The sequence below is a fragment of the Stigmatopora nigra genome, chromosome 4 (assembly GCF_051989575.1).
Source record: "Stigmatopora nigra isolate UIUO_SnigA chromosome 4, RoL_Snig_1.1, whole genome shotgun sequence".
In the NCBI taxonomy this organism is placed as follows: Eukaryota; Metazoa; Chordata; class Actinopteri; order Syngnathiformes; family Syngnathidae; genus Stigmatopora; species Stigmatopora nigra.
In genome coordinates this window covers 16,564,131-16,584,788 of record NC_135511.1, presented here as the reverse complement: position 1 = coordinate 16,584,788, position 20,658 = coordinate 16,564,131, and the positions used below count along the sequence as shown (strand labels likewise).

The following is a 20,658-nucleotide window of genomic DNA, read 5'->3' as shown; positions in this document are numbered from 1 at the left end:
GAAAAGGAGTAATATCGAGCATATGATGCGTTTCTTTCTGCTGCGGAAATCAGCATGCGTGGCAATACGCCGGGTTCGAGTTACCGGGGGAGCTCCCGTGTGGAGAAGTCAGGCCTTTTTACTGTAGTTTGTATGAATATAGCTTCTGAGTCACAAAGTTGAGGTCCTCCCTCTGGTTTTTTTCTCTCGGGATGGTATCTAAGTTCACACGTTCATCACCCCGGCCTTAATATATGTCATCACGCTTGATGCGCTGGCTTCGATGAAGGTTCTCTGTTGACTTCCTCTGCTGACAAGCCAGACATGACGCTAGCATGGCGTTGAGCGCTAAACACCGCTGAGGGTGACGTTGTGCTGGAATAAGCAATGCGTTGTTCAAGACTAATTTGTGATGTAGTGGAGCGGTTTTTTGGTTGTTGTGGACTTTGATTTTTTTGGACAGCTAGCCCGTTGCGGGATTGCGTAGTATGTACCGTATTTTCACGACTATAAGGCGCACTTAAAAGTCTTAAATTTTCTCCAAAATAGACAGCGCGCCTTATAATCCAGTGCGACTTATATATGGAAAAAAACTGAAAACCAAAAACGAAAAACCACCACTGTGGGATATTAAAAAAACACAAACGCCTGAACTGAAACAATACTGTTAAATATGCAGATGCCATCTTAGTTTGCAACATCTTCCATCATATAGCTCCTCCCCCACTGCAAGATTTTATACCAAAAAAAATCCAAAACATCAACAATGGCTGGCTCTAGAGGTGACTGTGTAGTTCATACCTGGAAGTCAATAGCAATTACTGTATTTTCACCACTATAAGGCGCACTTAAAAGTCTTACATTTTCTCAAAAATAGACAGTGCGCCTTATAATACAGTGCGCCTTATATATGGGAAAAAATCATCATTCATTGAGGGTGCGCCTTATTATGCGGTGCGCCTTATAGTCGTGAAAATACGGTACAGCAAATAATGCTAAAATTCCATGGTGGAATGAAACCAAAAATTAAAAAACAGAAATACATGGTGTTTGGAAGCAAATAACAGTTAATGTATTTATTACTGCACATTTGATTTAATTATTTTACATTAAATAGGTTGTCAACAGCATAAAAAAAGCAAAAGCTAAGGAAAATTTGCCAAATATATATAAAATTCAGTCTTTTTTTAACAGCAGAAAACTCCCATATTGATTAGCCACGGCCTCTGTTTGTTTATTTTTATTTTTTTTTATTTTTGTAGGTAGAAGTTCAAAAAGCAAGCCCTGACAAAGTGCTGCCATTGCACACAGGAGCTAGCCTGAACCTAATATATTGCCTTTGGCCTGCCCTTTAAAAAATACATGTCTCCTCTTGACATTTCTTGCTTTGAAAACATTCAACCAATGCTACTTAAGTGGGAAGATGTTTTAACTTGAACAAAAAAAGGGACAAACATCACTGTCCATCCACCATATCCTCACAGGCCACCTCAGACAAATTGCATTGTTGCTTTTTCTTCAGTTTTTTATTAATTATCTCATAAGTAGTGTGTTTTTGTTTCATTTCTACTTGTACTCTTAATTTATCCTCACTTCATACAATTTTCCTCCAAAAAAAAAAACATTAAGCATAGTGAATTGCGTTTTGCCAATGTTAAATTGCTAAATATTTGATCTAAAAAGACTCCAATTAAATTAATGTTATCTACAGGTACAATGACTAAGTCCCATAGAAAAAACTATTAAAATGATTGTAGTGTAAAAACACATTCTCTGTCACTCTAGCAATTGGTAAGAACATCATTAATACACCTTGTGGGTTGCAATTAAATTATAAAATAATTATGTCAAGCACAACAGCGACAAACTAATACACACAGGGACAGGTGCCATACATATTTAGTGTTTGTAGTTAGATCTATGTGATGTCTTGGGAGCGTTGAGTAATAATATGTCACCTGAAACGATTAATAATAATCCATGCAAGTGGTTAAAAGAATAAATCAGTAAATTGTCATGCAATAAACCTAATATCTTGTTGTGTAATGTTTTGGAGTAGATTTTCCTCAAACATATCTGGATATCTATATTGTTTCACGCAAGGCAAATTGATGACTCATCATTGTGCATGCTCGGTTAAGGGTTTTCGATATGAAAGTGCAAAATAGAAATGTACATGTTTAAACAGGTATTCTTGTTTCCTCTGAGGCAAGTGCAACAGTATACCAGGGTGTTGGGTTCGTTAGAGCTGACTATAACAAGCGTTTAGATGCTTTTTAATGTTTATTGTGGCTCATACGTTCATTTTTCTTAAAGGTCATTTACCGTACAATAAGTCGCGAGTGAAATGTGTGTGTATACATACATGTGTGTATACATATATATGTATATACGTGTATGTGTATGAATGTATGTGTATGTATTGATGTGTATGTGCGTATATATGTGTATATTTGTGTATATGTGTATGTATTGATGTGTATTTGTGTATATATGAGTATATTTGTGTATATGTGTATGTATTGATGTGTAAATGTGTATATATGTGTAGATATGTGTATATTTGTGTATATGTGTATGTATTTATGTGTATATGAGTATATTTGTGTATATGTGTATGTATTGATGTGTATATGTGTATATGTGTATATTTGTGTATATGTGTATATATGTGTATATGTGTATGTGTAAATATGTGTATATGTGCATATATATGTATGTGTATTTATGTTTATATATATGTATATGCATTTATATGTATATATGTGTATATATATGTATATATGTGTAATTATGTGTATATATATGTGTGTATGTTTGTGTATGTTTGCATATATGTGCATGTGTGCATGTGTGTATATAGGTGTATTTATATATAAATATATGTATGTATATATATAAATAGCCACGGATTATATTATCTATTTAATTATATATATTTATATATAATCAAATAAATAATAAAATCAGTGGATATTTGTCTATTTGTATAATTTAAACATTTTGTAGAACTACATGGTCAAATCTTCCTAACTTTGTGCAACATTATTATTCTCTACTAACTATAAGAATTACAGACTTTACATGCATCCTTTCTAATAGACTACAGCTCATATCCCGTTGTCAGAAAAACATAATATATTCTGCCTGTTGTCAGAAAAACATAATATATTCTGCCATTTTTTTTAATAATGATAACCCAGTAACGTAGCGCCACTTGAAATAGTCTTGAGTTCTGTGTGAAGTAAAACAACAACACTTGTTTTGGAAAGGGGACTGTGTCTTGGATTAATTAGGCTAAAGAACTCCCAGTTTGCGCAGCTTAACATGTACTAGGTGATGTTTTCTTCCGAGTACTTTCCACAGGGATAGGTTTGCACTCATCTTTGATAGTTAACCCATGTGACCCTTCCCTAGAGCCACCTCACGGCTGCTGCTTCTCATTAGAGCTCGTCCACCCGTGCAACCATGTCTAAATAGCTCAGGTCGAATCACTAACCTTTTGGTGAGGGTGACTAGATTAATCAACACTCCATTATTATTTACCGTATTTTCACCACTATAAGGCGCACTTAAAAGTCTTAAATTTTCTCCAAAATAGACAGTGCGTCTTATAATCCAGTGCGCCTTATATATGGGGAAAAAAACAGAAAACGAAAAACCACCACTGTCGGATATTAAAAAAAACACAAATGCCTGAACTGAAACAATACTGTTAAATATGCAGATGCCATCTTAGTTTACAACATCTTCCATCATGTAGCTCCTCCCCCCACTGCAAGATTTTATACAAAAAAATCCAAAACATCAACAATGGCTGGCTCTAGAGGTGACAATAGCATTTACCGTATTTTCACCACTATAAGGTGCACTTAAATGTCTTACATTTTCTCCAAAATAGACAGTGCGCCTTATAATACAGTGCGCCTTATAATACAGTGCGCCTTATAATACAGTGCGCCTTATAATACAGTGCGCCTTATAATACAGTGCGCCTTATAATACAGTGCGCCTTATAATACAGTGCGCCTTATAATACAGTGCGCCTTATATATGGAAAAAATGTCATTCACTGAGGGTGCACCTTATAATGCGGTGCACCTTATAGTCCTGAAAATACGGTATACCGTGACATGAAGTTGTATTTACAATCATGATGTTATTATTATTTTAATATTCATGAAGAGTTGGGATTTATTATGCTTTGTGTCAGATGGCATCAATGGAGAAGAAAGACAGATTTAACAATTTTGTCACAAAGCACACAAGATGTTCGGGTAAATAATTAAACATGCATTGAATGGACGGACAAGAAATTAATATGCTAATGTTGTTTAAGACCTAAGTGGCTCAATATTGTATATTCACTACTCGATTCTAAGCAAAGTCATTTTATGGCACTTTTACATATTGAACAGCTCTTTACGAGAGCCAGCAATTCCCACATGTGCAATATTAGCAATAGTCTTACGGGTGGAAAAAAGTGTTTAAATGAAATGAATCAGGGTGCCCTCTCCATCTGGAAAGTGAAATTTATTTAATTCCCTACAAGTCGTATAGAAATGAAATCAAATTAACTAAAATGAACATCAACCCTTTCTGTAAACACACATATTAATGCATATTCATGTAATGCTGACTATATCTAGAAATGTGTCTTACCCATAAATGCCAAATGATATAAAGTAGGGGTGTGTAAGGTAAGGCCCGTGGGCCAGAGGTGGTCCGCTAGGGATCTGATATGGCCCGTGGGGTCGTTATGCCTGATGTAGCTCATTCATAGTGTACGTACAGAATTAAATTATTAATTTTTTGGACAAAAATGCTGCAAAACCAGTTTTTTTGAGTTGTGTGGTCAAGTTTGTGCACTACACTTGTTTTTTTGCCTCCTGTCATTAAAGCAGTGGTGTGTAAGGTGAGGATCGCGGGCCAGAGGTGCCCCGCTAGGGGTCTGATTTGGCCCATGGGGTCTTTCTGCCTAATGTAGCTCATTCATAGTGTACGTACAGAATTAAATTATTAGATTTTTTTGTACAAAAATGCTGCAAAACCAGATTTTTGTGAGTTGTGTGGTCAAGTTTGTGCACTACATTATTGTTTTTTTTCCCCTGCCGTCAAAAATGTGCGGCTAAAGAATTAATAAAGAAACTTGACATGATAGGAAGTCACTTGGAAATATCCCAAAATCAGCTAGAACCGAAAAATCAACAAAAAAATTGATTTTAGAAAAAAAATCACGCAAACAACGCCTCCTATATGAATATCAATGTTTCTGAACATTTCAGATTATTATAGCATTTGTATGTTATATACAAGCTTAGCTGGTTAGCATTTCTTCCTCATGTAATTTAGATTTTTACTAAGTAATTTCATATTAATAATTCAGATTTGTATGAAATAATTTCACATTTATCCGCAACTTCAATTCCCTTAAACTGTCCATATTTTCTCACTTTTCCATCCCATTAACGACTCTAACCCCCCAATCCACCCACAACAACCCCAATATCCCCAACTTACTTACCTTTTTACTCCAAAAAACAAACTAATCCGCCCCACCCCCCTTACCCAAATCGACCCAAATATAGCCCGCCAACCAAACTGACTTTGACACCCCCTTGATATGAGCAGTATTGTGTAGCTGTTGAAATTGCAGCTGAGTCATTAGCCTTTATCATCACTATCTGTGTGTATGATGAGACGTGAATTTGTCCGACCTCCCCCGGGGAGGGGGGCAGCACAAAAGGCTGGATTGAATGCTGGGGGTGGGCGCCCAGGGGCCAAGCTGGCGGCGGGCCCAGCTGAGCAGTACCAGTCAGCTATAGCCACCACCTGCATAGTACTACTCACCCCCAGTCTCCCTGGATATGAACACCCGTCCGTCCACCCACTCTTAACACGTCCACCCACCCCCACTGACAAGTCTCATCTGCATCTCGGGTCCCCCGTCCAAGTCCCATTGCTAATATCTGTCCATCTCATACGTCCATCACGTTGTCCTAAAGTCTGGGAGATAGTAACATTATGGCCTCAGCTGTGAATATAGTCCTTTCACTTCTTTTCTGGGAGGTTGCCAGGTTGATTTCTCAGATTAAGCCGTGACATTTATGTTCGAAAGCTTTTGTTTTATCATGTATCTATTTTGGGTGGGTGTTTTTTTTATTTTTATTTTTTTATGATGTGATATTTTAGGAGGAATCTGTTTTAGACATCAAATTAACTAATTTTATAACGTTTTTTTTCGTACATGTGCCCGCAATTTGATATAAATCCATGTATTAATGCGTATATAAAATGTTTTCTAAGAGAATATTATAGTGTATTAAGAAAATATTATTTTTTATTGATCTAGGTTTCAACATTTTTGAAAATTAAGATCAAGTATTTGATTTTCTGCAGCATATTCATTAAAAAAAAATTGGTAATAAAACCAGTTTAGGCCAGTTACCAGATTAATTTTGTTATTTTGTGATATGTAATACAAAAATATATAATAATTTTCTTATTCTGATCATATAATGTATATAATAGAGTAAAATATTCATGGACATGAAATTTCTTTAGCCATTATATTTGAAAATGGTTAATATAAAAAATCTGCATATCGATACATTGCTTTTTTAATGAATTTAATAAAATAAAATAATTTAAAAAAATAGATTTTAAATATCAGACTAATTTGCGCCATAATGACATAAAAATGGCATTCAAAATTATTTTACAACAACCTGACTTTTTAATTCTATATTATATTAATATACTAAAAACGACATTTTCCTATGGTGTTTTTTAATGATTATCCCCCCAAAAAAATCTCCCATTCCAAAATGACCCACTGCTTTTTATTTTTATTACTTCTTCCAAGCTGTCACGAATAATAATCATAATTCACTTCATCTTCTTATAACCAATTCTTTTTTAAAAAATCCATTCAATCGTATATATTAATTATTATTTCGTCTTCCCAATGCAAAAACTCTCTTTTTCTCCCAGTTCAACACTGCCCCCTAGGAAATATTTCTGGTACTGCACTTGACTAACAAAATCTGAGAGTAAAAAGACAACAGTCCCCAGGACCAATCATTTAACCGGCCAATGTTTCCACTGAGACTTCAACACTGGCAACAATAACATCAGAAAATGTTTCAAAAAACTCTTTGGTGCTGTTGCTTAGTAACATTGCCCACCCAAAAACTAATCAGCTACTTATTCTATGTAATGATTATTACTCATCACTGTGGGGGAGTGCAATATGATTAGTAATGTTGCTCATAAAAATTAAAATAAGGCAATATTTAGCTCCATATTTGTCTACCCGAGTCATCCCAGGCCTTCATTTTCATTTCTATTACGACTGTTTGCAATTCATTTCCCGTCAAACTCGGATGTCACATCCCACGTGAACCTTGCCCTTGAGCAAAAAACAAAAAAAAAACAATATCCAAACATTGAGCTGGGAAGACAAGAGAGTCAGACGGGGGAGTGGTGGGATGGACAGTGTAGACTACAGGTGTCAAAGTGGCGGTCCGGGGGCCAAATCTGGCCCGCCGCATCATTTTGTGTGGTCCGGGAAAGTGGATGATGAGTGCTGACTTTCTGTTTTAGGATCAAATTAAAATGAAGAGTATAGATGTATATTAAATTCCTGATTTTCAGCCCTTTTAAATCAATAATTGTAATTTTTTAATCATTTTTTTTAGTTTTTAGTTCAAAAATTATTTTGTAAAGTCTAAAAATGTATTTAAAAAAAAGGTAAAATTAACATTGTTTTAGATCCACAAAAACATAATATTCAGGGTTTTTAATCCAGTTCTTTTAATTCATTTATATATAAAAAAATCTAAATATTATATTTAAAATGGTCCGGCCTACGTGAAATCAAGTTGGCGTTAAAGCGGCTCACAAACCACCCATGGCGTAGACCAAATGGATTAAAAGAACTGGATTAAAATCCCTGAATATTCAGTTTTTTATTGATTTAAAACAATGTTTATTTTAGCTTTTTTAATAATATATTTTTAGATTTTACAAAATGATTTTCGAACTAAAAACTGAAAAAAATAATTAAAAAACTACACTTATTGATTTAAAAGTGGGAAAATCAGTAGATGTAATATACATCTATACTCTTCATTTTAATTTGATCCTAAAACAGAAAGTCGGCACTCATGATTTACTTTCCCGGGCCGCACAAAATGCTGCATCGGCCCTGATTTGGCCCGCGGGCCTCCGCTTTGACACCAGTGCCGTAGACAATAAGACGATGTTGGAAATTCTCCACCCAGCTGCAGACCCGGCTCGATCCGTTCATGGAATTCCTGAGCTGTCTGGAAGGAGCCCTTAGGGCTGGCAAAATGGCAACGTGCATTGCGGGAGTCTGTCGTGTTTCTGTAAGCCCGGGCGGGGGTCCATGCTTGCGAACGCCACATTTTTGACCCCCCTCTCGCTTCCTCTGTCTCTGAAGTAGCGAGTCTGAGTCGCACGGAGGCCTCGGGAGCCTCCTCTGACCTCGGCTCCGAGTTTTCGTGCCAAGACTAACTGGAGGCCTCGTCCCGGGCGACGACGTTTGACATGGAGAATCGGTTTCCAAGGTGCGCTAATGGGAGAGTTCGAAAAGGTTAAGAGGTTAGAGCACTTTACTACTGCTCTAACCTTGATCACTAAAGTCATTATGGGGGGAGGGAGGAGTTGAGAACTTGCCTTTAGGCCATTGACGTGGCAAAGTGTGGGGAAGAGGACAGCTTGGGTGTGTTTGTGTGCGTTTTTGAGGGTTTGTGTACGATCTGGATGACAGGCTGGGTGAGGGAAGATGACGTGCCCGACCGAATGCCATGGAAATCCTACATTGTGGCATGCTATAGTGATGGGAATTCAATGAAGGGGTGTTGGAGCTTAGCTAGTTGGATAGGAGTGTGTTAGGACACTGTTTTTGCATAGAAACAATGGTTGGGGATGTGTTTAAAATGTTTTTATTTTGTTTTTATTACTGTAAAGTGAGAGAAATTTATTTGTGGGGTTCAATTCATTATAATGGCAGACATTTTTAATGAAAAATACTACAATAAAATAGGTTGTTAGACCCTTTAAAGCTCAAATCTAATGGTTGTTCAAAACAAAATGACGGTAAAATTTCAGATTTTATTTTGTCAAAGATGTGGATCATATTTGTTTAATACTTCATTAACAGATGTAAAGAAAATATTTAAAAAATGCTTAAATGTGACAAGAAAGGAATGTTAATCATGTGTAAAAGCATTGCAGATTAAGCAAAAGTAGAAAGTTTGAAGTAACTGTAATAGCAATTGTTTAAAAATTGTTTTTAATTACAATTTTTTTTGATAAATTGATGCAAAAAATATTTAAAATACTAGTGGGGGGGGGGGGGGGGTTATAATTTATAAATGAAGGAGCACAATCATGTCCAATACAATGAAAAAATACTATTTTTATGTGTATAAGTGGAATAAATAGCTACCAGATATGGAATAAACATTTAATCAACTCTTGTACAATTTGAGCCAATCAGATGTAAGTATCCCAGATTGCCTTTTCTCTCATTAATATTGATTGTATTGTAATTTTGAGTTTATCAACTGGTATAAGCGACATCACAATTTTTTTTTGCCTTTTAGGACTTATTTTTGCCATTATTAGAGTTCATATAAATTGGTGATTTGCATAGTTTGAGTAGTCATTCACATAAAGGTTGTTTATACTCGTTATTTGTCCCTTTTTTTATATTTTAACATCAACTGTTTGGTGATCAGTATTGTCAAGATATAAGTCAACATGCCGTCTTTTGGGTTGCAAAACATGTCGGGGTGCCGGAGCTTGTTTCTGGAGGCAATCCATTATCACTCTTGGGTGGAGGTCACACAATGGGGACACTTTGTCACATCTGTTGGGGATGCGCTGCGGTAGGCAGAAAGGATGCTTTGATCTGCTGACTATGTTCACCGGAGTGTGCCATGTCGGAAAACTAATCCTCTCTCTGACAGTTTTGTTCCCTCCCATAACTAAAGGATGTATATCACTTTTCTTGTAAAAAGAATCTGGAAAAAAAAGAAAAAAGGGAAATGACTGTTAATGTTAGCAACCAGTAGCAGAATTGACCAAAAAAATGACATTTTTGATCATTTATAAAGACGATTTTTGACCAAACTATTGAATAAACATTTTTTATTACGAACAGGATCATTTTTAGGAATTAAAGTGGCTGTTAACATTAGCAACCAGTAGCAGAATTGACCAAAAAAATGACATTTTTGATCATTTTTAAAGCTAAGTTTTGACTAAACTATTAGATACACATTTTGTAACAAGATAAGGTCATTTTTAGGAATTAAGGTGTTTTTTTTCACCAAAATTTGATGTAAAAAATTGAAAAAGTTCATTTTTGGCTCGCCATTTTAATTTACCGTTTTTGATTGATTTCCAAAATGCAATGTCATGTTCCAAATAAAGTTTTTGCCTTATTGACGTTGTCAAAACGTTCAATTATGTTGAAAGTTAAATAGTGCATTCATTTGTTGTTCCACAAAATCAGTGTTTTTTTTAAAAAAAATTTATAGAAAATCAAAAAGTCAATAATAGTTGATTGGCTACTTGATTTTTATTTTATTTTTTTGCAAGTAATAACTATTGAAAAAAAACCAAACTATTTGAAAATTCCATATTATTGAGCTTCTAATTTGACCAAAATTAAAAAGGTTCACAAAATCCGCCAAAATATGATTTTATATATTTAGCAGCTTTGCAGAATCACTGACGAATCCCAAATTTAAAAAAAACCGTCCACTATCAAACAAGTGATGCAGACTCCAAAATAAATGGGGTGTAACAACAGTTGGTGTGCGTATGGCCGTGTGCATGCACGCAAATTTCCAACAAAAAAGCCAGTGTTTGGCGTATTTGTAGTCCAAAAGGGCCCCTGGTGGCTGTGCTCACTTAAAAGGGCCCAGTGAACTGTGAGGACTTGAGACATGAGACGCTGGTGCCCAACTGGCCTTAGGACACGGGTTCACCATGAGAATGTGAGTTGAGGAGGGGAAGTGGCCCGAGACCACTTCAAACCATCAGACAATCACCCCGTCATTGATTTATTCTTTCAAAACCTTGGCATGACTCTATTGTCTTGCTCTGTTTTTTCATGTATTTTGAGGGTATTTTTTATAGCGTACACAGGCTTAGACAACATAAAACTATAAGTAGACCTTATATACTTCATAATAGTGTTGGATAGTGTCCCATTATGATTGATAAGTAAGTTTTTTGTGTGTTGGTGTAAGTATAAGTATTTTTTTAATGGAAAAGCATACATTGAAAATCTTGGCATGACTCATTGTCTTGCTGTTTTTTCATGTATTTTGAGGATATTTTTATAAGCGTACACAGGCTTAAACAACATAAATATATAAATAGACCCATATACTTGGTAATAGTGTTGGATAGTCTCCCATTATGATTGATAAGTAAGTTTTTTGTGTGTGTTGGTGTAAGTATTTTTAATGGAAAAGTATACTTTGAAAACCTTGACATTATTCCTTTGTCTTAATCTGTTTTTTGTGTTTTGATTTTTTATAGTGTGCACAGGTTTAGACAACATAAAAATATAAATAGACCATATATACTTCATAATGGTGTTAGTGTCTCATTTTGATTGATAATGAAGTTTTTTGTGTATGGGTTGGTGTCAGTATAAGCATTTTAAATCAAAAAGCATACCTAAGTATAGAGCCATAGTATTTTGAGGATATTTTTTATAGTGTACACAGGCTTAGACAATATAAAACTATAAATAGAGCATATATACTTCATAATAGTATTGGATAGTGTCCCATTATGATTGATAACTAAGTTTTTTGTATGTTTTGGTGTCAGTATAAGCAATGTTTTTAATGAAAAAGCATATCTAAGTATAGAGCCATTGTATATTATTTGGGTGATCATTATTCCCTTTAACCTTTGACCTTGAATTGCATATTCCAGTCAAAAAAATACTAATTTTAAGTCTGAATCTGATTGTGGTGCCAGGAATAGATCTACCACCCTGTTTATTTATCCAAAAATAACATCCTTTTCAGGAAATTTTGCTTATATTATTGAAAAAAAATACATTTGGTAATTCCCCATCCGGTGATACTCTTCTGCATTATTTTTTTAAATTTGTTGCTCAAAAATAATAAAAAGAGTAGTACAACAGCCATGATATCAAGTTAGGATGTTTATTATCTCAACATGGGCCTCTTCTTCTTCTCTCTTTTTTTTCCTGTTGCTTTTTCTCTTCAGACAGAGACAGGCTGACTTAGCCTAGGGTTGTATTTCCCCAGCTGGGGTCTTTTTGGAAGATATATTGCCTTTTACAAATAAATGGTATTATATCATTTATAAAAAAAAAAAAAAAAAACATTTCCACACAGAACAGGAAAGTTATATCCTAAAAACATTCTAATTTGTTTTGATCCTGCTCTTATTGTCTATGAATTAATCAATGTAGCCATTTTTTTTTACCAGACTTTATATTAGAACAGTTGTGGCTCTTGAGCCGCATGCGGCTCCCAACCAAAAATTGGCTATCATATTTATTGTATATACTGTGGCTCTTTACCTTGTTACATGTTTCTCTTATTTTTATTCTCTCTTAAAACATACTCAAATTCTTCATGGCCAAATTAAAAAATAATAAAAAATTACATTAAAAAAAATATTTTTTTTGTGCTTCTATGTGGCTCTTTGACTTTCACAGTTAAAAATATTGCTCTTAGTGTCTAATTTTTTCACCACCCGTCTATTAAAACCCCCCCACAATTCCCCTATTGTAACAATATACATTTTTTTACGTTAAATTAGCTACGAAATGCAAAAAAAAATGCATTTTGGTGCATTTTCAGTGTCATACATAACACTAGGCGCTCTGACCTTATTGCATGTTAGGTCAAATTCTCCAAACTAATGACTTTAAAGGTTTGGTGTACTAGTTACTGGTCTCAGGTGGACCTTTTTTTGAGGTTAGAATGTGAGTTGCACATGGTCCAAAACCTCTGGCATGTATGGTATGACTGAACTTTACTTAAGAGAGAAGCCTTTCATTGTAGCCACTCTGAGGCACACCTGTGCAACAATCGGGGTCTTTAACCAAGATCTTGATAGGCTTCACATTCAGATGGATGGATGAAAAGAGACGTGAACCTTGATGAACGGTCCAAAAAGTCAGATTATTGATTGGAATTTGTTAAGCATTTTTATACATGCAAACTGTGCTGTATATAACGTATTTTCACGACTATAAGGCGCACCGCATTATAAGGCGCACCCTCAATGAATGACATTTTTTCCATATATAAGGCGCACTGGATTATAAGGCGCACTGTCTATTTTGGGGAAAATGTAGGACTTTTAAGTGCGCCTTATAGTGGTGAAAATACGGTAATTGCTATTGACTTCCAGGTATGAAGTACTCACTACTTTACAGTCACCTCTAGAGCCAGCCATTGTTGATGTTTTTAGATTTTTTTGTATAAAATCTTGCAGTGGGGGAGGAGCTATATGATGGAAGATGTTGTAAACTAAGATGGCATCTGCATATTTAACAGTATTGTTTGTGTTTTTTTAATATCCGACAGTGGTGGTTTTTTGTTTTTTGTTTTCAGTTTTTTTTCCCATATATAAGGCGCACTGGATTATAAGGCGCACTGTCTATTTTGGAGAAAATTTAAGACTTTTAATTGCGCCTTATAGTCGTGAAAATACGGTACACTAAAGTGACAAATCACTACAAGTACCCCACAGAGTGAAAATTTAAATTAATACATCAGTTTCCATTTCTGGACTATCTAATTATGACACATACTGCTACATTACTTGAAACCGACCATAAAATGAGTGGAAAGTGAAATTAATTCATGTTCTGTTTCCATCTGATTATTACGTAACCTGAAACGTAGCATAAGGACTTAATTTTTGGCCAAAAATCGATAAATATCAAATTAAATCATTTTCTTATTTATTATATCGCTTTAAACCAGAGGAATGTTAGACACAAAGAACAAAAACTTTAAACTTTTAGTCAAAAAGTCGCATTTTACGTCAGAAAAAGCATAAGAAATATATTTTTTTAAAAATATATCTATTTTTTTTGTTTTTAAAGCGCCCTAATGAACTTGCGAGTGATTTAAAAGAATAAAAATAAGAAAAAAAAAACCCACAGAATATACAAAATATGATAAGAAGCAAAAAGCCGCATTTATATTTTGTCTGGGAGCCGCATGCAGCTCGAGAGCCACATGTAAGCCTGATAAGCTAACATTTGCGCCCTTCTATAGATGCTTTGTCTCTGAAAATGAAGCACATTGTGTTGGATTCTTAGAATGACCACATACAGAACTTGTATGGTGAATTAACTCACCCCATAATTTTCCCTTAATGTTCACAAAGCAGCGGTTAAATTGTGTTGTTGGTAAAGTCTGATGGATGTCAATTAACGGCCTATTTAAATATTTATGCAACAAACTTTTCAAGTCATCCCATGGGTGCAGTTATATCGAAGGGGGTGTGGGGGTAATGCCGATTCAGCTCCCAAAGGACCAGGAGGCGGCGTGGATCGTTGGGGAGGAATCGTGGCTCGGTTTACAATGTGAATTAAAGCTGACACTAAGAGGCGCTCCTCACAATGACCGGCAGAAAAGAGTAGACAAAAGAGGCTATTTTATAGAAGGACAAAAGGGGAGGTTAGTGGAGATACCTGAGCCCGGACTTGCCTAGTCAGCGTGTCTGTGGACACATGACTGGTGCCGCAAGACCACCGATGGGAGAAGGAATACTAAAGTGCATTCCTGCACAGCTATAAAGCTAGAAGATGTATGCACTAGAACAAGGGTGTCAGACTGGGGTTGGTTCGCGGGCCGCTTTAATGTCAACTTGATTTCATGTGGGTCGGACCATTTTTAATATATTATTTAGATTTTTTTTTTATAAATGGATTAAAAGAACTGGATTAAAAGCCCTGAATATTCAGTTTTTTATAGATCTAAAACAATGTTTATTTGAGTTTTTTTTTAAATATATTTTTTGATTTTACAAAATGATTTTTGAACTAAAAACAGAAAAAAATGATTAAAAAATGACAATTTTTGATTTAAAAGGGAGGGAAATCAGGAAATCTTCAGTTCTTTATAGATCTAAAACAATGTTTATTTTAGTATTTTTTACATACATATATTTTTTTAGACTTTACTAAATTATTTTTGAAATTAAAAACACTGAAAATGGATTAAAAAATGACAATTTTTGATTTAAAAGGGGGAAAATCAGGAAATCTTCAGTTTTTTATAGATCTAAAACAATGTTTATTTTAGCTTCTTTATCTATATATTTTTAGATTTTACTAAAAAAAATTTGAACAAAAAAAAACAGAAAAAAATGATTAAAAAATGACAATTATTGATTTAAAAAATAGATGAAAAAAAATACAATTATTGATTTAAAAGGGGGAAAATCAGGTAGTTTAATATACATCTATACTCTTCATTTTAAATCGATCCTAAAACAGAAAGTCGGCACTCATGATTTACTTTCCGGGCCTAACAAAATGATGCGAGGGGCCAGATTTGTCCCCCGGGCCACCACTTTGACACATGTGCACTAGAAGTTGTGCACGTCATACATTCGAGATGGAATTGGCAATATATTTGGTGTTAATTTGGAATGATTGGAGTGCTTGTAACCAGTCAAAAGACGATTGGCTTATATGCTATCATTTTCTGTCTCATTGCTTACATAATTTACATTTTTAGGGGTTAATTCTGTAGTATGATGACTTGTCTGCTTCGCAATTATATGCACTTGTTTTTAGGAAGGCTTTTAGTTGTGTAGTGTAACTAAAACCATCTGTCAGAGCAGGAGGGAGACAATATTGGTTCATCTTGAAATGCATATTGAATGCTGCAGTAACGTTGTTTAAAATCTTAGCAAAAGAAATAATAGCCAAATTGTAACACAAAATGATTGTAAATGTTAACATCTTGCAGTCTTACTCAAAAATACACAATTAATGAAAAGAAACAACAACAAAGCAATAGATCTGTCTTCCAAATGCATTATAGAGTGACTTTTTAGCAACCCAGCTTTTAAAGCAAAGCCCTGGTAAGGTTGCACGCAGACTGAAGAGGCCCAGCAGGAAACCAGCAGCTTATATGTCTCCGGTCTATCCTGATTAACATGGATAACTCTGACCTAAAGAAACAACGAAGATTCCTGTCTAATTTAATTACTGTCAGTTGACTAGCCGCCAAAAAAAATCTGTTGAACTTAAACTCTTACTCTCTTTTTGGTAGAATTGGTTTACATCAATGGTCACCAACCAGCGGTTCAGGGACCGATACCAGTCCAAAAAGAAGGAAAATAAATATTAACGTTTTCAATCGTCTCTTCATACTTGAAAAGAGAAAAATTGTTATAATCACCAAAAATATATTAGGTACCGTATTTTCACGACTATAAGGCGTAACGCATTATAAGGCGCACCCTCAATGAATGACATTTTTTCATATATAAGGTGCACTGTATTATAAGGCACACTGTCTATTTTGGAGAAAATTGAAGACTTTTAAGTGCGTCTTATCGTCGTGAAAATACGGTATATGTTTTTGCCAACATTTTGGGGGGAAACTAGCAATATAAAGTTAAAAAAACTGATTTAAAGATCCCTAGTATACATTTTTAGCAACTTAACATGCCCAATAAACTAAACTACAAGGCAAAAATATAAAAAATACACATCCACTGTTAAAATAATGAACAAAAAATGATTTACCTTCTCTTAAAGTCACCTCCAATCTGCATTTTGACCTTTTAGTTCTATAAAAACACTTCAACATGTCAGACTACCACATACAACCACATTATTCCATATTCTATGACACATTTGAACCATTACCAAATACCAAAATGCCATAGTAGGAACTTATTCACATCATAAGTTATGCATCTTTCAAGCACATCTGTAATTTTCGCACCAATAAGGTCAACTGGTCAATGCTGCATTTCATAAAGGTTTCATATCGATCTTCAAGTATTTTCTGACCACAACCGGAGTCTATTCCTCCTGTGGTTGGATGAATCTTTCCCTTCAGACACAGAGGATTACTGTGTGGTTCTCCGATTTGACCTTCCACTGCAGACGCTCCATCAAACCGAAGCTTGAGCATGAAAATCTCTCCTTGGATGGATTGGGTTCCAAGACCCTCTCCTCTCCAGGGACTCACCCAACTTAGGGAACAGGGGTCTTTCATGGGAGATCACAGGTTTTTATATACAAAATGGCAATTTTCCTTCTTCCATAATTCCATGTTACTGCATTACCAGATTCTTATCAGAAGGACAAAATCTCATTCTTGCGGTTTAGACCTTAATGAAAGATGCTTTGCCTTTAGACACTGGGGGGCTAAGTCAACAAATGTTTGGATTCCTGTTGGCCTTTGTTGGCTAAAGACAGTCAGAAAATGTTAAGATGAAGATGGAGGGGCTTTGACCAAAATATTTTTGGATCCAAACTTGTAAAAAAAAAAAAAAGCGTTCTTTAGATAGCTCTAAACCAGCCAAATTTTTATATATTTCATTATGTATTATGTATTATTTATTAGGTATAGGTATAGGTATAGGTATAGGTATAGGTATAGGTATAGGTGTAGGTGTAGGTGTAGGTGTAGGTATATGTGTAGGTGTAGGTGTAGGTATAGGTATAGGTGTAGGTATAGGTGTAGGTATAGGTGTAGGTATAGGTGTAGGTATAGGTGTAGGTATAGGTGTAGGTATAGGTGTAGGTATAGGTGTAGGTATAGGTGTAGGTATAGGTGTAGGTATAGGTGTAGGTATAGGTGTAGGTATAGGTGTAGGTATAGGTGTAGGTATAGGTGTAGGTATAGGTGTAGGTATAGGTGTAGGTATAGGTGTAGGTATAGGTGTAGGTATAGGTGTAGGTATAGGTGTAGGTATAGGTGTAGGTATAGGTGTAGGTATAGGTGTAGGTATAGGTGTAGGTATAGGTGTAGGTATAGGTGTAGGTATAGGTGTAGGTATAGGTGTAGGTATAGGTGTAGGTATAGGTGTAGGTATAGGTGTAGGTATAGGTGTAGGTATAGGTGTAGGTATAGGTGTAGGTATAGGTGTAGGTATAGGTGTAGGTATAGGTGTAGGTATAGGTGTAGGTATAGGTGTAGGTATAGGTGTAGGTATAGGTGTAGGTATAGGTGTAGGTATAGGTGTAGGTATAGGTGTAGGTATAGGTGTAGGTATAGGTGTAGGTATAGGTGTAGGTATAGGTGTAGGTATAGGTGTAGGTATAGGTGTAGGTATAGGTGTAGGTATAGGTGTAGGTATAGGTGTAGGTATAGGTGTAGGTGTAGGTGTAGGAGTAGGTGTAGGAATAGGTATAGGTGTCGGTGTAGGTGTCGGTGTAGGTATAGGTGTAGGTGTAGGTATAGGTGTAGGTGTAGGTATAGGTATAGGTGTAGGTGTAGGTGTAGGTATAGGTGTAGGTATAGGTGTAGGTATAGGTGTAGGTATAGGTGTAGGTATAGGTGTAGGTATAGGTGTAGGTATAGGTGTAGGTATAGGTGTAGCTATAGGTGTAGGTGTAGTTGTTGGTGTAGGTGTAGTTGTTGGTGTAGGTGTAGTTGTTGGTGTAGGTGTAGGTGTAGTTGTTGGTGTAGGTGTAGTTGTTGGTGTAGGTGTAGTTGTTGGTGTAGGTGTAGTTGTTGGTGTAGTTGTTGGTGTAGGTATAGGTGTAGTTGTAGTTGTAGGTGTAGTTGTTGGTGTAGGTGTAGTTGTAGGTGTATGTATAGGTGTAGTTGTAGGTGTAGGTATAGGTGTAGTTGTAGGTGTAGGTATAGGTGTAGTTGTAGGTGTAGGTATAGGTGTAGTTGTAGGTGTAGGTATAGGTATAGGTTTAGGTATAGGTATAGGTATAGGTATAGGTATAGGTATTGGCATATGTATAGGTATAGAATTAAATTCTTCATTTCCATGCAGCAACTGCAGTACTGACAAAATAAATCCAGTTATCGCTTAAAACTTAATATATTGCCAATGTAACTCAGATTAAACTCATTTTATTTGAGGCAAATTGAACTTCTTTGAAGCAGTTATTACTCAAAATAGCATATTAAAGAGATCAAATGAGTAGAAATATTAAAAATATAAAGTAATCGAAGAGTACTTAAAAAATTGAGTTATGACCACTTATAATATTATGTTAGTATGACTTGCGATATTTGAAATATTTAATTTATTGGAAAATACAGTAGAAAAAAAGTATTTCCATTTTAAAATAGGGAGCCTGATTCCTAAACTACACATCCCCAATACAATAAATATGTTTTATGTTTTATTTAGTCACTTATAATAGTCAATGTCCTCTGGTCTTGAACACCAACAATCCACGTTGATCACATGTAACTTCATCCCTTAGACGATGATTAAAAGCAGATCATATCGAATATCGTCGCCGTCAAAAGCAGGAAAGAGAAAGCGAGAAAAAAATAAAGAGGAGATTTGTTTGTCAGTCAATTCAGCCACTCACAAAAGACCCCCAGGTTCAGCTTTCTGTAAATCTTCTGATGAAATGTTGACAAAACAGCCAATTTTCCCTCATTTCGCTCCAGACATCTTTCATCAGCTCACTCAATCAGAACCCTTTCATTTCAAACAGGCGTTCCGGCGACCTCTGACTCGCCCCAGACGTTAAGAATCCTAACAGTTGCGCCTTTTTTTTAAGATCAGGTGAATGTCGTTTTAAGAAACTCTCTTCATAATAGAAGCCTTTGTCTCTCTCTCTCTCTCTCCTAAGGATAATGTAGTTAATAGCTCAAGAGTGGCCTAATCATCAGCTGCCATTACTGCTCCAATATCAGCAGAGATGACAGACTGATCAATAACAAAAGGCGCAGCTGAAATTTAGGGCGCTCTGTCATTTTGATCTTTGCTCTATACTAATCAGAGCTTTCATTTGAGCTAAGTACCAAAGCAGCACACCTCTCATTCTCTTCACGCTGTGTAAAGATATCGCTCATCTTTACAAGCCACTCTGTATTCACGCAACCCCGGGCCGCCATTTTGCACAAATTGGCTTGATTTTTTTTTTTTTTTTTTCCGGGGAAATATATGACACACAAGAGAGGTCGTTAAGAGTTGTAATGTGAACGTTTGGAACGGTGAAAACTCTCTTTAGCTTCGGGTTCTGTTCCGAAGGCAACAGTTGGAGCTAAATGTGTAATCGTAATTGTGCTGAAGTGTCTTTAATCGTTTCTAATTATTTCTTTGTCAAAACATGAACATAAAGATTGGGTTTGTCATTTATGGTCACTTTGTGCAACAACGGTAATTCGAGGGAAAGCTTGTTAAGATAAACATGGAGTTGTCAATGGGGAAGCGATACTTGATCTAAAGTTATGCTTAACTTGTGTAAATATAAGGTCGTAGTTATGTATTCTGAATGATATGACAAGTTAACTCGGGATATTGGAGATTTGTACAATATATATTGTCAATTTTGTAATAGGGTTAAACATGTAAAAATGGAGTGATGCTTCTGTGATGGTTTTAATTCAAACTGAAGATTGAAATGTTTTGATAAAACATCCTAAAGAAGGGTTTCCCGAATGTATTTATTCTGAAAGTTGCTTA

General features: G+C 35.4%; 1 protein-coding gene across 2 annotated transcripts in view; it reads left to right on the top strand.

Moving 5' to 3' along the window:
* Positions 1-20,658, top strand: part of zbtb34 (zinc finger and BTB domain containing 34) — a 38,671-nt gene that overhangs the window by 8,397 nt on the left and 9,616 nt on the right. The gene's annotated exons all lie outside the window — the stretch shown is intronic.